The following is a 13,269-nucleotide window of genomic DNA, read 5'->3' as shown; positions in this document are numbered from 1 at the left end:
GGCTGGCCTCCCTCTCTGGCAAGGCTGTCATGCTCCCCCAGTGCCCTGGCTTCAGCTTTGGCTGAATCAGTGAGGAGCCAAGTCAAAGATCAAGTCATGGAAACTCATGTTTTCTGGCTAAGAAGTATTGCTACCCTTAATCTCTTCACTTTCTCTTCAGCTCCATGAAGGAGCATTTAACTTTTGGAAGGAGTCATTTTCCACAAAGAAACAGTTCTTAAAAATCACTATGGGTCGGGCTCACTGGCTCACACCTGTATTCCTAGCACTTCAGGAGGCCGAGATGGGCAGATCACTCGAGCTTAAGAGTTCAAGACCAGCCCGGGTAACGTGGCAAAACCCCAATTCTACAAAACAACAACAACAACAACAACAACAAATAGCCAGGCATGGTGGCGTGCACCTGTAGTCCCAGCCACTAGGGAGGCTGAGGTGGGAGGATCACTTGAGCCGGGAGGTTGAGGCTGCAGTGAGCTAGGATGGTGCCACTACACTCCAGCCTGGGCGACAGAGACCCTGTCTCAAACAACAACAAAATCACTGTGTAATAATGTGTATAATAACAATAAAAGGTAACATTTATGGAGTATTTATTAACTGCCAAGACTATGCTCAGTGCTTTTCACGCATTATCTCATTGTTTGAAATTTCAATAATTTATGTGAATAAAGGAATTCTGCATATGTGATTTTTTTTTAAATAAGAGATTACAAAAAGGCGAAGAGAGAAAAGTAAGTCTCCCTGCCTCCTCTGCACTCCCATGTCCCTCTTCCCCTTCCCACAGACCACGCTGTGACCAGTTCCTTTTATCCTGCAGAGAGAGTCCATGAATGACCCTCAACAGTGCTTTGAGGTATTATTATTCTGGAGTTACATATTAGGAAACTGAGGTTCTGAGACAGGAAGTCACTTTCCCAAGGTCACACCACTTCAGGGCAAAGCTGGGAGTTCACCCCAGATGTGCTGACTGAAGCCCATGTGTTGAGGGTCACCCTGCCTCCCACAAAGAGGAGACAACCAGAAAGCTGAGCTGAGAAGTGTGTGCTGGGCAGCCAGCTGGACTTGCTCACAAATAGGCTTTGGCTGCATACACTGGTCTTGAAGAATTCAAATTTGGGCCTCAGCAAACTGACAAATTATAAGCTGTCGCAGACCATCTAGGTTATTGACAAAGAGTCAAAGCTGCAAATACTACAATCCTGAATCCTACCAGTCATCGTTCTTGCTGTTTCCTGCTTCCTTGTGCCTCTACATCCTTGGCTGGTCATTCGCAGGCGTCAGCTCAGACAAGCTGCTCAGTGTAAAGAAGGTCATGGGAAGCAGAGGAGGCAGTGCACAGCTCTGCAGCTCTAACACCCGGGCTAGGCCTCAGCTCTGCCCTCTGCATGGCTGGGGCAGTCCTGTCCCTCTCCAAGCCTCAATGTCTTCACTTGGGAAATGGGAATCATTCTATCTAATCAAAAGGGTAAGAGATCCTCAAGTGAGGTAATGAAACCCAAATGATGGTAATTAGCAAAACTCCATGCAAATGTAATGTAATTTTTTTCTTTTTTTTTGAGACGGAGTCTCGCTGTGTCACCCAGGCTGGAGTGCAGTGGCGTGATCTTGGCTCACTGCAACCTCCGCCTCCCGAGTTCAAGCAATTCTCTACCTCCGCCTCCTGAGTTCAAGCAATTCTCTGCCTCAGCCTCCCAAGTAGCTGGGATTACAGGCACCTGCCACCACACCCAGCTAATTTTTGTGTTTTTAGAAGAGACAGGGTATCACCATCTTGGCCAGGCTGGTCTTGAACTCCTGGCCTCCTGATCCACCCACCTCAATCTCCCAAAGTGCTGGGATTACAGGTGTGAGCCACCGTGCCCAGCTGCAAATGTAAATTTTTAATAACAATAAAGGAAAGTTGGAATAAACCTAGTAGCCTCTATGTGAAATAGGCTGGCTTACCTCACACCTGCTATCTGCTCACTTCCTTCCATTCCACCCACCAACCTGCATTTGTAAAATCATTTACAGTTTACAAAATCCTTTTCATCCTGTTTCATTAGTCCTTGTCCAAGCCCTATGAGGCAGGAGGTTCCAAAGATGCCTTATCCTGATGTCCCACATTGCCTTCTCTCTGGTCATGACTGCCCAGGGGCAGCAGGGGCTGAGGCTGGGCCCCCAAAGAGGGAACTCAGGTTCTTTGACTCCTAGTCCTCTCCTCTCTGGACCTGAGCAATCTCAACAGTGACGTGCATGTGATAATCACTCCCAGTTGACAGATCAGGAAACTGAGGCTCCAAAAGAAGAAGTGACTTGCCCAAGGTCACAGAGCTGGTGAGAGGTGGTGTGGTCCTCACACCTGGCCGTATCACTGCCCTGCTTAACACCTGCAGTGGCTGCCCTGGCCCACTGGCTAGAAGTCATGCCCCTGAGCTTGGTTCTTGAGGCTTGCAGTGATCTGGCCCTCACCTCCCTCCCCAGATTAATCTCTCAGTGCCCTTTCTACACCTCCACCTTTCCAACTGTGTCATCATTCCCCAAATGTGCAATGAGTTCTTAACCCCTTGTCTTTGCACCTGATGTTCCCTCTGCCAGGCTGCCTGTGGTCTCCTGCCCATCCTTGATTAATCTCTCCTATGCTCCCTTTGACAGGTACCTGACAGAATGAGCTTTCCTTGTTGTCATCATTACTGTACTGATCATTTTGCAGAGTGGATCAGACCCTAGGCTTTGGAGCTAAAACTGCTTGGATTGAAGGCCTGGCTCAGCCACTTATTAGCTGAGTGATCCTGGATAAGTTCATCAACATCTCTGTGCTGTGGGCATGTTTTCTCAGTTGTGTTGTGAAGGTCCCTCCTGGGATTGTTGCAAAGAATAAATAATACATATAGAACAGTGAGCACAGGGCCTGGCACAGCATAAGCACTCAATATATGCTACCTCTTATTATTTTCTATTATTTGTATTTGGTGATGCCTACCATCTACCCGTCCCTGTGCTGGGCATGCCTAGCTGACCCAGATGCAGTCTCTGGCTTCAGTCCCCAGGGGAGAAGAGAGGCAGGTAAATATCCCATGATAATGCATTTATTCTGACCAAGCCACTGTTTTGTTTAAATCATCCCCCATCTGTGTCATGAGCTCTAAAGAGCAAACACCATTCTGCAACCACTTCTTCCTCACCAGACACGGACTGGGTCCTCATGTCCCCACCCCACTGCGTGTCTCATCCATGGGGAATAGTTTTGTGAGCTCCCCTTCTCTCCATGTTAACCCCAGAGTCAGGCTGTTCCCAGAGTGCAAGGGAAGACTCAGCTGCAGCACAATTTATCTCCCTGGGCTGCTCCCTCAGCTGAGATTTACGGGCTGTGCCTGTCACAGTGACCCCGCAGGCTCAATTACAGATCTGCTTCTAGGCTAGACTGGGGCAGGAACCTGCTTAGATTTGCCAAGTGGCCCCGAGGGAGAGCCACAGGCCCTGTCAAACATGGGACCTCCGAGGGCATGGGGACCATTTAGCTGCCTCGCTTGTCACACACAAGGAAACTGAGGCTAGACACAGGAAGACACATTCAAAGCTCCCACCAGTGAAAATGGGCACAGCATGAAGTCTAACGTGGGCCCCTGAGTGCCATTAAGGGAGCTTATTTTACTATACATGAGTATATGACTTCATTATTACTCAAATCGTTTTCTTTTTATGTAACAAAAATATTTACTATGGAAACATGCTTTGAAACTTAAACCAAAAGCAAAATATTGCACTTCCATAAACAAAGACCCTATTCTGTCCCCACAAGCACATTAGAAATGTATTAGATGAAACTTAAACATTGCCTGGCTTCACTGGCTGGTGGTTACAAAATGGAGTCCCACTTTTGCCAAAAGAGTCGATGACCCTGAGCTCCACTTCTACATAAGCAGAAACTTATCCTTCTCAGAAGCTCCCCTAGTTATTCCTGGGAGTCCCCAAGAATAGCCACAAGCTGGCCTGTCAGTTGTGGTCACCGTATTTGCCGGTCCTTCCTCTCCAACTCTGGCTCCTTCCTCATCAATATCCTCAGTTAGTGAGGCCTTTGGAAGGAGTCCCATTGCTTCTGCTGTTAATGGTGCCTGCAATGAGGACAGTGTCAGGGGCAAAGATTCCTTATCCTGGTGCCCCATACTGCTTTCTCTCTGGTCATGACTGCCCAGGGGCAGCAGGGGCTAGGCCTGAGCCCCCAAAGAGGGAACCCAGGTTCCTTAACTCTCAGTCCTACAAAGTGCAGAGTGGAGTCTGACTTACCTGCCTCCCCGCCTTGTGGATTACGACTTATCAGTTGAGAGTTCTTGGTCAGGCCACCTCTCCTCTCTGAACCTGAATAACCTCAACAGTGACATGCAGGTGATAATACCCACTTGGAACAGTCGTCCTGAAGATCGAATGAGGTCATAGATACACAATGCCTGGCACATAGTAGGTGTTTACTGAATGAACTACTGTTACCATTATTATTATTCTGTCTGAGGCTGAGTTTCTCCAGAAATAGACTCTAAAACATTGATTTGAGACAAGTGGTTTATTTGAGAGGTGAGTCACAGGAGGTGTTGGAAGGTGAAACAGGGAGGAAAAGAAGCCAACAAAGGGTGTGTTATCAAGCTGATTTTCCCTGTAACCAGCCAGGGCTCAATTCCACTGAGGATTCCTGGATAACAGGGTACAACAAGCCTTACAGTTATCCCTATCAAGGGGCAAGGGAGGTGGGGTATCTATCCACCAGGAATTGTCTGGGATTTGCTGCAAGAGAACGGATATTAGCTCGCCGACAGCTTTCCTGCATGCATGCAGGCCCGGCCCTGTGGGCTCCGAGGCCAGAGAAAGTCCTCAGGCAGAGTCACGAGGGCTGGCCCTTAGAGGCTGTCAGGTCAATATGCACAGAAATGGTGAGCATCAAGGAACACAGGCAGGACACTTTCAGTATCTGCTACAAATGCCATGTAGGGTCACTTCCTCTGAAAGACAAGACACTGAAATCTCTTTCAGGCTAGGGGAGCACAGGAGGAAGGCTACTTGGGGCCTAGTTCCAGCTGCCATCTTCTAATTGGACTGTGACCTTATTCTGCGCCATCTCTGGTCCTCAGTTTCCTCTCCTGGCAAATGGGGAGTTCAAAGCAGATGGATCTTGAGGTCCCAACCAACTCTCAGGAGTTCCTGAATTCATCTGGCTTTTTGGTTTGAGCTTCACAGCACCCCTTGGGGAGAGGTAGGAGGAGCCAGTGTGATTCTACCTGTTGAGAGGGGAACTTCCCTTCAGACTCAGAAGGAAAGTGACTAGGCCAGTGATTCTCAATGTGGATTCCCTCCACCTGCAGCCTTCCATCACCTGGGCACTTGTTAGAAAATGAAAGCCCCACTTTAGACCTATTAAATCAGAAACGCTGGGGCTGGGACCAGCAATTGACAACCCCCCTTTAACAAAGTCCTCAGGGAGTTCTGACCCTGGGCATGCTCAGGTTTGAGGCCAAGGTCAGACAGTGAGCTAAAGGCAAAGCTGGAACTGGAACCTAAGTCTTCTTTCTCCCAGGCGTCCTTTGAACCATCTGCACACAGGGCCCAACCTGGGCTTCGGTGCTCACTAGGAGCACTCAGTGTCTCTCAGCTCTTCCCAGATGCCTTCCTTTCCCACTCCCATCTGATGTGCCTGGGGCTTATTACAAATCTCAGCTTGGGGAGAGGAAAAGAAAACTAATTTTGAAGTCCTAGAAACTCTGGCAGAGCAGCTGGGAGCTTCTAGTTATCCCTTCTGCATACACCTACTTCCCAGGGCCACTGAAAAACGGGGGCGTCTAGCAGTGTTTCCCAAGGTCAAACAAAGCTCTTTCTTCTGCAGAGAGCCTTGGTCACAGCATCAAGTAAGGGCAGGGTTGGGTAGGTTTGGGGTGAGGTCTGGGGGTGAGGTGGGCGGTGGAGGGGTGGAATGCAGCTAGTGAAGAATGCAGTAGAGTCCCTACAGATCCTCCAACAGTGGCAGTTGAAATGCCTGAGAGGGGAGAGGACTTAGCCAAGGTCACTCAGCCAGATCTGGGCCTCCTGACCACGGCCCAGCTGCCCAGAGGAGGCTTTTTGGCTCACTCTCTCCTCTCCAAGCTCTCCTGCAAGGGCTCTTGGGATTACCATGTCTTTGCACCATTCTGCAAATCTGACTCCATGCTCACTGGGCATCGTGCTTCCTGGTCTGTGCTAGGTCTAGGCTGGGCACTGGGGATGCAGAAGTGTGAGTCAGCCACGGTGACTCAAGGAATCACCGAGACACCTGCAGAAATATTCCTTGGGCAGCGGGTTGGTACCATCACACACTCCTAGCCTCCAACCGCACTTACTTCTTCCACTGACTCTGGTTGGCTCACCCATTCCTGGGCCTCTCAGGAGCAGTTAAGGGGCTCTTCCCTTGCCTAAGCCCTCCAACTGCACCGTCACCTCCTATACTCACAGATGGCCTTGCCGCCCATGCCACAAAAAATATAAGCATCTCATAGCAGCTCCCTCCCCCTCCCCCTGCAGGAACACGAGCTGCACTGTCGTGTTCTCAGAGGCTCTGCTGTCCTGTCACTGCCCGCCCCTCCCCTTGTGCTCCAGCCCCTGCCTTCCACTCTGTAACAGGCCTTGCTCTACTTCAATGTCCACCTCTCGCCCCCTTCCTTAGCTTTTCCCGTCAGTATTTAAATGCACTTAAAGCCTTTCCATCCTCAACAAACAAAACCAAACAGACAGAAACCAGGGTCACCATCCACTAAATCAGCCCCCTCCACCCCCGCCGGTGCTCCAGCTCCTCCTCGCCTCTCTCCTGCTTGAGAAAGGCCACACTTCTCCAGGGAGCCACGACTCTCACTCTCTTAACTCCTCTCCTCAACTCCTCCTCGGCCCTATCTTCACTTGCCCGGGTCACAGTGCTGTCCTCATTCCTAATTATGAATCAAGGCTGTGGGTCCCTTCCCAGACTGGCGGCTGCCACATCACCACTACCCTCCTAGATCTCAGGCTGTTGCGGGCTCCTCTCCATTCATCCAGCTATTATTTAAGTAGCTATTTTTCTGTGTCGGTCACTGGGCTTGAGTCTAGTGACTCAGTGATGAGCAAGAGGATCAGGATCTGCCTTCCAGAGTGCAAGGACAAGGGGATCCTCGGAGGTCCTGCTCTAATGCCCCTCCTCTCCCCGCAACACACACCCTCTCCTGATCATCTCAGCTACACGCTGATGACTGTCAGAGCCTAGCTTCTGCCCCGACTTTCCCCCAAGCTCCACATCCACACCTCTAACTACTTGGGGGACAATTCCACCTGCATGGTCCACAGGCAACTCAGACTTGCAAGGTCCAAACCAAACGAGTTCTGCTCCTTAAATTTCCCCCCTTCCCCTATACCAAGGGCGGAGCCACCATTCACACAACTCACAAGCCATAAACTTGGGAGACATTTTTCACTCCTCCCTCCAGCCCCACATTCCAACCATCTGCTTTCTCTTTTAAATTTCATTTTATTTTTAGAGACACTGTCTTGCTCTGTCACCCAGGCTGGTGTGCAGTGGCATGATCATGGCTCATTGCAGCCTTGAACTCTTGGCCTCAAGCTATCCTCCTGCCTCAGCCTCCTGAGTTGCTAAGAATACAGGCTCAAGATATTGCACCCAGCCCACCTTCCTTCTAAATCAGTGGCATTGTCCTTGCCACGGCCACTGACCTAGGCTCACGTCACTGAGACACTCTCCAGCCCATCTTCCACATCCAGTCTTGTGCCCGCCAAGCCATTGTATGGACATAGCTAGAGAGGTCAAAAGTAAGCCCGAACAGCCCAAATGTCCATCAGTTGGAGGAATGGGTGGACAATTCGTAGTGCTCACCCACACAACGGAATATTATTCATCCAGAAAGAGTAATGAAATCCTGATACACGCTACAATGCTGATGAACTTCAAAAACACACACCATCACAGCCACCACACACACACAATCACAACCACCACACACACAGTCACCACACACACCATCACAGCCATCACACACACAATCACAACCACCACACACACCATCACAGCCATCACACACACAATCACAACCACCACACAATCACCACACACGCCATCACAATCACCACACACACCATCACAACCACCACATGCACAATTACCACACACACCATCACAGCCACCACGCACACACACAATCACAAGCACCACACACACCACCACAGCCACCACACATGCACATCATCACAACCACCACACACCATCACAACCACCACATACACAATCACCACACACACCATCACAGCCACCACTGCCACCACACATACACCATCATAACCACCACACACACAATCATGACCATGACACACACCATCACAACCACCACACACAATCACACACATACCATCACACACACACAAACACATACCATCACACACACAATCACCACGCATACCATCACAGCCACCACACACACAATCACAACCACCACACACAATCACACACACAATCACAACCACCACACACACAATCACACACACCATCACAGCCACCACACACAATCACAACCACCACACAATCACACACACCATCACAACCACCACAGCCACCATACACACACCATCACAACCACCACACACGCAATCACCATCATCACAACCACCACACACAGTCACCACACGCATCATCACAACCATCACACAAACACACAATCACGACACACCACCACACATCATCATCATTCTCCACAGAGCACAGCAGCAGGGCGGGTGCAGGCAGAGCAGTGGCTGGGGGCGTCACTGCAAGAGTGAAGGGGCCAGGCCGCGCAGAGCCTGTGAGCCAGGCTGGAGCGCTTCACCCTGCAGGCAATGGGGGGCCGTGGCTGGCCTGAGCAGAAAGGTCCCTCTGCTGGGGTGTGGGAATGGAGTAGAGAGGAGGGAGTGGCCATGGCCAACTGTTCAGAAAAAGTCCCTGAGGGAGGCAGATGGCACCCTCGCAGTCCCTGCAACGCGGGGTAGGTGGAAAGGGTGTGCTCAGGTGCCAGAGCAAGAATTCTTGGACCTAGAACCTGGAACCACGTGCAAGCTGACATCCTCCCTCACCCTTAGTGCACCACACTCCGTGGCTTGGCCGTGGTCTGGACGAAATTGGGGCATGGCTGGAGGCGGGAGCTGGGTGGTCTGGTGGTGGCAGTGGGGCGAGAGAGAAAGGAGTGGACTGGAGAGATGGTGGTACGTGGGCTGACAGAGCTGGATGAGAGACCTGGGAAAGGGAGAAATCCGAGGCCAGCGCAGAAGTCTGGGTGTGGAGAGGCCGCTCATCCAGACGACAGGATTACGGGAGAGGCTCAGGGAGCGCCAATGATTCCGTGTGAGGCACAGGGCGTGGCTGCGGGTGGGTGGGGGGGCGACTGCAGCATGGGAAATTTCGGTGGAGAACCAGATCAGGAGTCACCAAATACCATGGAGATGGTAACAAAGCCTACAGGGAGGCAGGGATTGTGCGGGGAGTCTGCAGCAGCAAAACCCCTGCTGGGATGAGGGGCCGGGCCCTCTCTGACCCCAGACCAGGCAAGGCTCTCGTCGTCCCCACTTTGCCACACTTGCTCGTCTAGGGGGACTGACCAGCCCCTGTTCGCCCAGGACTTTTCGCATTTAAAACTGAGAGTCCCACGTCCCGGGAATCCCCGAGTCCCAGGCAAACTGGGGTAAACCGGAACAATGGATTACGCCTCGCTTATCGCAGCCTCAAGGTTTGTTTGCTGTCTGTCTCCCCTAGTCAACGGTCACAGGAGGGACTAGGGGCTGCTTTGGGATGGAGGAGGAAAGCCGCAGGAAGCACCTTGGATCTTTTCCCGGCCTGGAAACCGGCGCCACTCGGCTGTGGCGTCTGTGGGTGTGTGGGTGGTTTGGCCTCCCAGGTCTCCCAGGCTCTCTTCCTCATCACTCTTTCTCTCCAGGGTGGCCGGCAGCTCCCGGTGGTGCCACGGAGCCCTCCTTGTGGTCCCACAAGATGGCGCTGTGTCCAACGCTAGCCCCGGCCTCTGCCAGAGAGGCAGGGGGACCCAGAGCGGAGCCACCTCTGAGCCCTTCCCAGACTCGGGGGTTCAGGGACGCGCAGGCAGCACGCACAGGCCGCCTCTTTCTCCAGGCATAGTCGTACTCACACGCACTCTGCCGCCCACCCAGACCCCAGATCCCCCGACACTCACAGCACGGCAGGAGCATAGGCAGAGCCAGGAGGGACCCGAGGGAGCGTGAGTTCCAGTCCCCTCCAGAGACAGTGCACGCGCGTCCACACACACGGGCATACACGCACATGAACACACACAGGAACACCCCACGCACAACCACACACGCGCACCCCCACCTTGGGCTGTCAGGCGCCCCGCTTTGCTGAGGCTCCACCTTCCCCTTGAACTCTCCCTTCCCACTACCCCTGCCGTGCCCCTCACAGTTCTGCAGTGGGCATCAAATGAGGCACTGGGGGAGACAGTCTCACGTGAGGTGTGGGGGGTAACATTAGATCCACAGGCACATATGCAAACACACCCAGGCACACCCGCCCCCTCACACCTGTGCCCCAGCCACATAGGAGGGAACGCCCGGGAATGCCAGCAGGGGACACACGGACACGTGGCTCACAAACTTGAGCTCCGGCTGCTCGGAGCTGCAGGTCCGGTCTGGACATCTGACACCAGCGGGGTCCCCCCTCCCAGCATCTCTTTCTGCCTTGAAACTGAACTGGGGAGGGGGTCCAAAGCCCAGGCAGGATTTCCCCAAGTTCAGTTCTGGCTGGGAATATGCTCTTGCACCCCACTGGCACCCCCGGCCCTGGTTCCAGCTCCCTCTATCCTGGCTGTGGGACCACAGGTAAGGTCCTCTCCTCTCTAATCCCTCCCCTGCTCCCTGGGGCTGAATTTTCTTCTATCAGACCTTAAAGAGGGCTTGGGGGATCCTGGTGAGAGACTTGGGCAGTGAGAGATGCACTGGGCTGGAGGGTCTGGCACACCTAAGTCAGAAATCCCTCTCCTCTGCAGACCCTCTGGGTGACCTTGGGCACCAGAATGAACCTCGCTGAGGGAATTCTGTGTCTAAGGAGCCTGATGAAGGCCCCGGTATGCCAGCGGCAGATGGGAGCTCTTTGCTTCCTCTAGGACACAGGGAATTATTATTTTGTGGCAGGGGAGTGTGTGCAGGGGGAACCTGGGGAAAAGAAAGGATTTCCACAGCCCTGATAGAGCTGAGATTATCAAATGATGAGATCTGCATCCACAGAGAAGAAAGGGGTGAGCCAGTCTCAGAGCCCACCTGACTCCTTCCAACCCCACCCAGCCTTTGGCCTGGCACCCAGCCCTGTGAGCTCCTTCACTCTGCCAAGGTGTGGCCAAATCAGAGGAGGAGTGGGTGTCCAGGAGCGTGGGCTGTGGCCTGGGCATTCCTGCTTCCATGTATATCTGGGTCTGTGTGGAAGCATGTGCAGGAGGGTATCTCTCCACGTGGCCGAGAGTGTACACCAGGGGAGCCTGGTGGTTTGGGTTGAAATCCCAGCGACATTTGTGGGCCTTGTGACTTTGTCCAAGCTCTTTACCTCAATGTGCCTCTATTTCCCCATTTATAAAATGGAGATAGATGATGGCCGGGTGCAGTGGCTCACGCCTGTAATTCCAGCACTTTGGGAGGCCAAGGCGTGTGGATCACTTGAGGTCAGGAGTTCGAGACCAGCCTGGCCAACATGGTGAAACCCTATCTCTAATAAAGTACAAAAATCAGCTGGGCGTGGTGGCGTGCACCTATAATCCCAGCTACTTGGGAGGCTGAGGCAGGAGAATCGCTTGAATCTGGGAGGTGGAGGTTGCAGTGAGCTGAGATTGAGCCACTGCACTCCAGCCTGGGCAACAGAGCAAGATTTCATCTCAGTTAAAAAAAAAGATGGAGATGATTATGATAATAATAATTGAATAATAGCACAGATCTCACAGGGATGAAAGCGATGATACTAGTAAAAGCAGTTAGCTGAATGCCTGGTGGCACACGGTTGGTGTTCAAAAAAGTGTTAATAGCTATTTTGTGTATGCAGCTGCACTACATATTCCTTCATTCATTTTCATTCATTCGATGAGTCCCTCTCTGTGCCTGGCTGGTCCTGTGCTGGAGACTGAGGACACAGAAATGAATCAGACGGGGTCCTTGATCTCCAGGAGCATCCAGGATGACAGGGGAGACAGATCTGAACGCTGATGGCAAAGCAGAGCAGATGATGAAAGAGGAGCCAGGAGGCAGGAACAGGGAAGAGGCCCCTGGAAAAGGAGGGGTGCCGCCTCTCAGATCCCCATGCTCGCTGTGCACCAGTTCCACTGGAGCCTTCATTGTTCCTGAACTGACCACCTGCCTTCCTACCTCCAGGCCTTTGCTCGTGCTCTGTCCTCTGCCCAGAATGCCTTCCCCTGCATTCTGCCTGGTCACTGCTGCACATCTTTAAAAGATTCAGCCTCAACAGTACTTCCTCCCTCCCACTCAGACTAAATGGCTCTTGGCTGTGACCACCACACGGATCAGAGACGACCCGCACCTACAGTCTCCGGGAGCTACTTGTTTCCAACCCTAGATCCATCATCAACTTACTGTGTCACCTTCAGCATTTGAATTTACCTCTTAGGCCTCAGTTTCCCTTCTACAAAATGGGCAACACCTCTTTCTCAGGACAGATATGAGGATCAAAGGGCGGAATGTCTGGGGAAAGCACTTTGCAAATTGTAAATTGCTGGGCACCTGGACAGGGGAGTTGTTATTCAAACAGCTTCCTTTCCTCTCTTGGACGGGAGCCAAAAATTGTGTATACCCCACCGGTTCCGGCTGCCTTTACCTGGAGCTCAGGTGTGGGGCTGTTTCTGTTTAGGGTTTGTTTGTGTTTGATTTCAAAGGCAGGGAAACTCCCTCGCGCAGGTGATGTGGGCGGAGCCTGGTCAACACAGTTGCCAGGGGAATCCCGAGGGCTGGGGGCCCTGATCACCCCCCACGGTGATCAGGCAGAAACTCACCCCCTGGAAGGAGAAAGGGCAGTGAGATTTCACTGCAGGGACACGATGTCCTTTGGAGTCAGGTGACCTGAGTGCAAGTCTGGCTTTTCCGGGGAACCTTAGGCCAATCACCTTCTCTCGAGGGCTTCAGCTATAAAGTCAGTCCGTAGGATTTATAATTTGGGAAGCCTCTTTTACCCTGGGAGGCTGGGGGAGTCAAGTGGAGACCAGGAGCTGGTGTGACCACCCAAGGTCTCCCAGGCCTTGA

This window comes from Gorilla gorilla, chromosome 1 (genome assembly GCF_029281585.2).
Source record: "Gorilla gorilla gorilla isolate KB3781 chromosome 1, NHGRI_mGorGor1-v2.1_pri, whole genome shotgun sequence".
Taxonomy (NCBI): Eukaryota; Metazoa; Chordata; class Mammalia; order Primates; family Hominidae; genus Gorilla; species Gorilla gorilla.
This window is presented reverse-complemented; position numbering follows the sequence as displayed.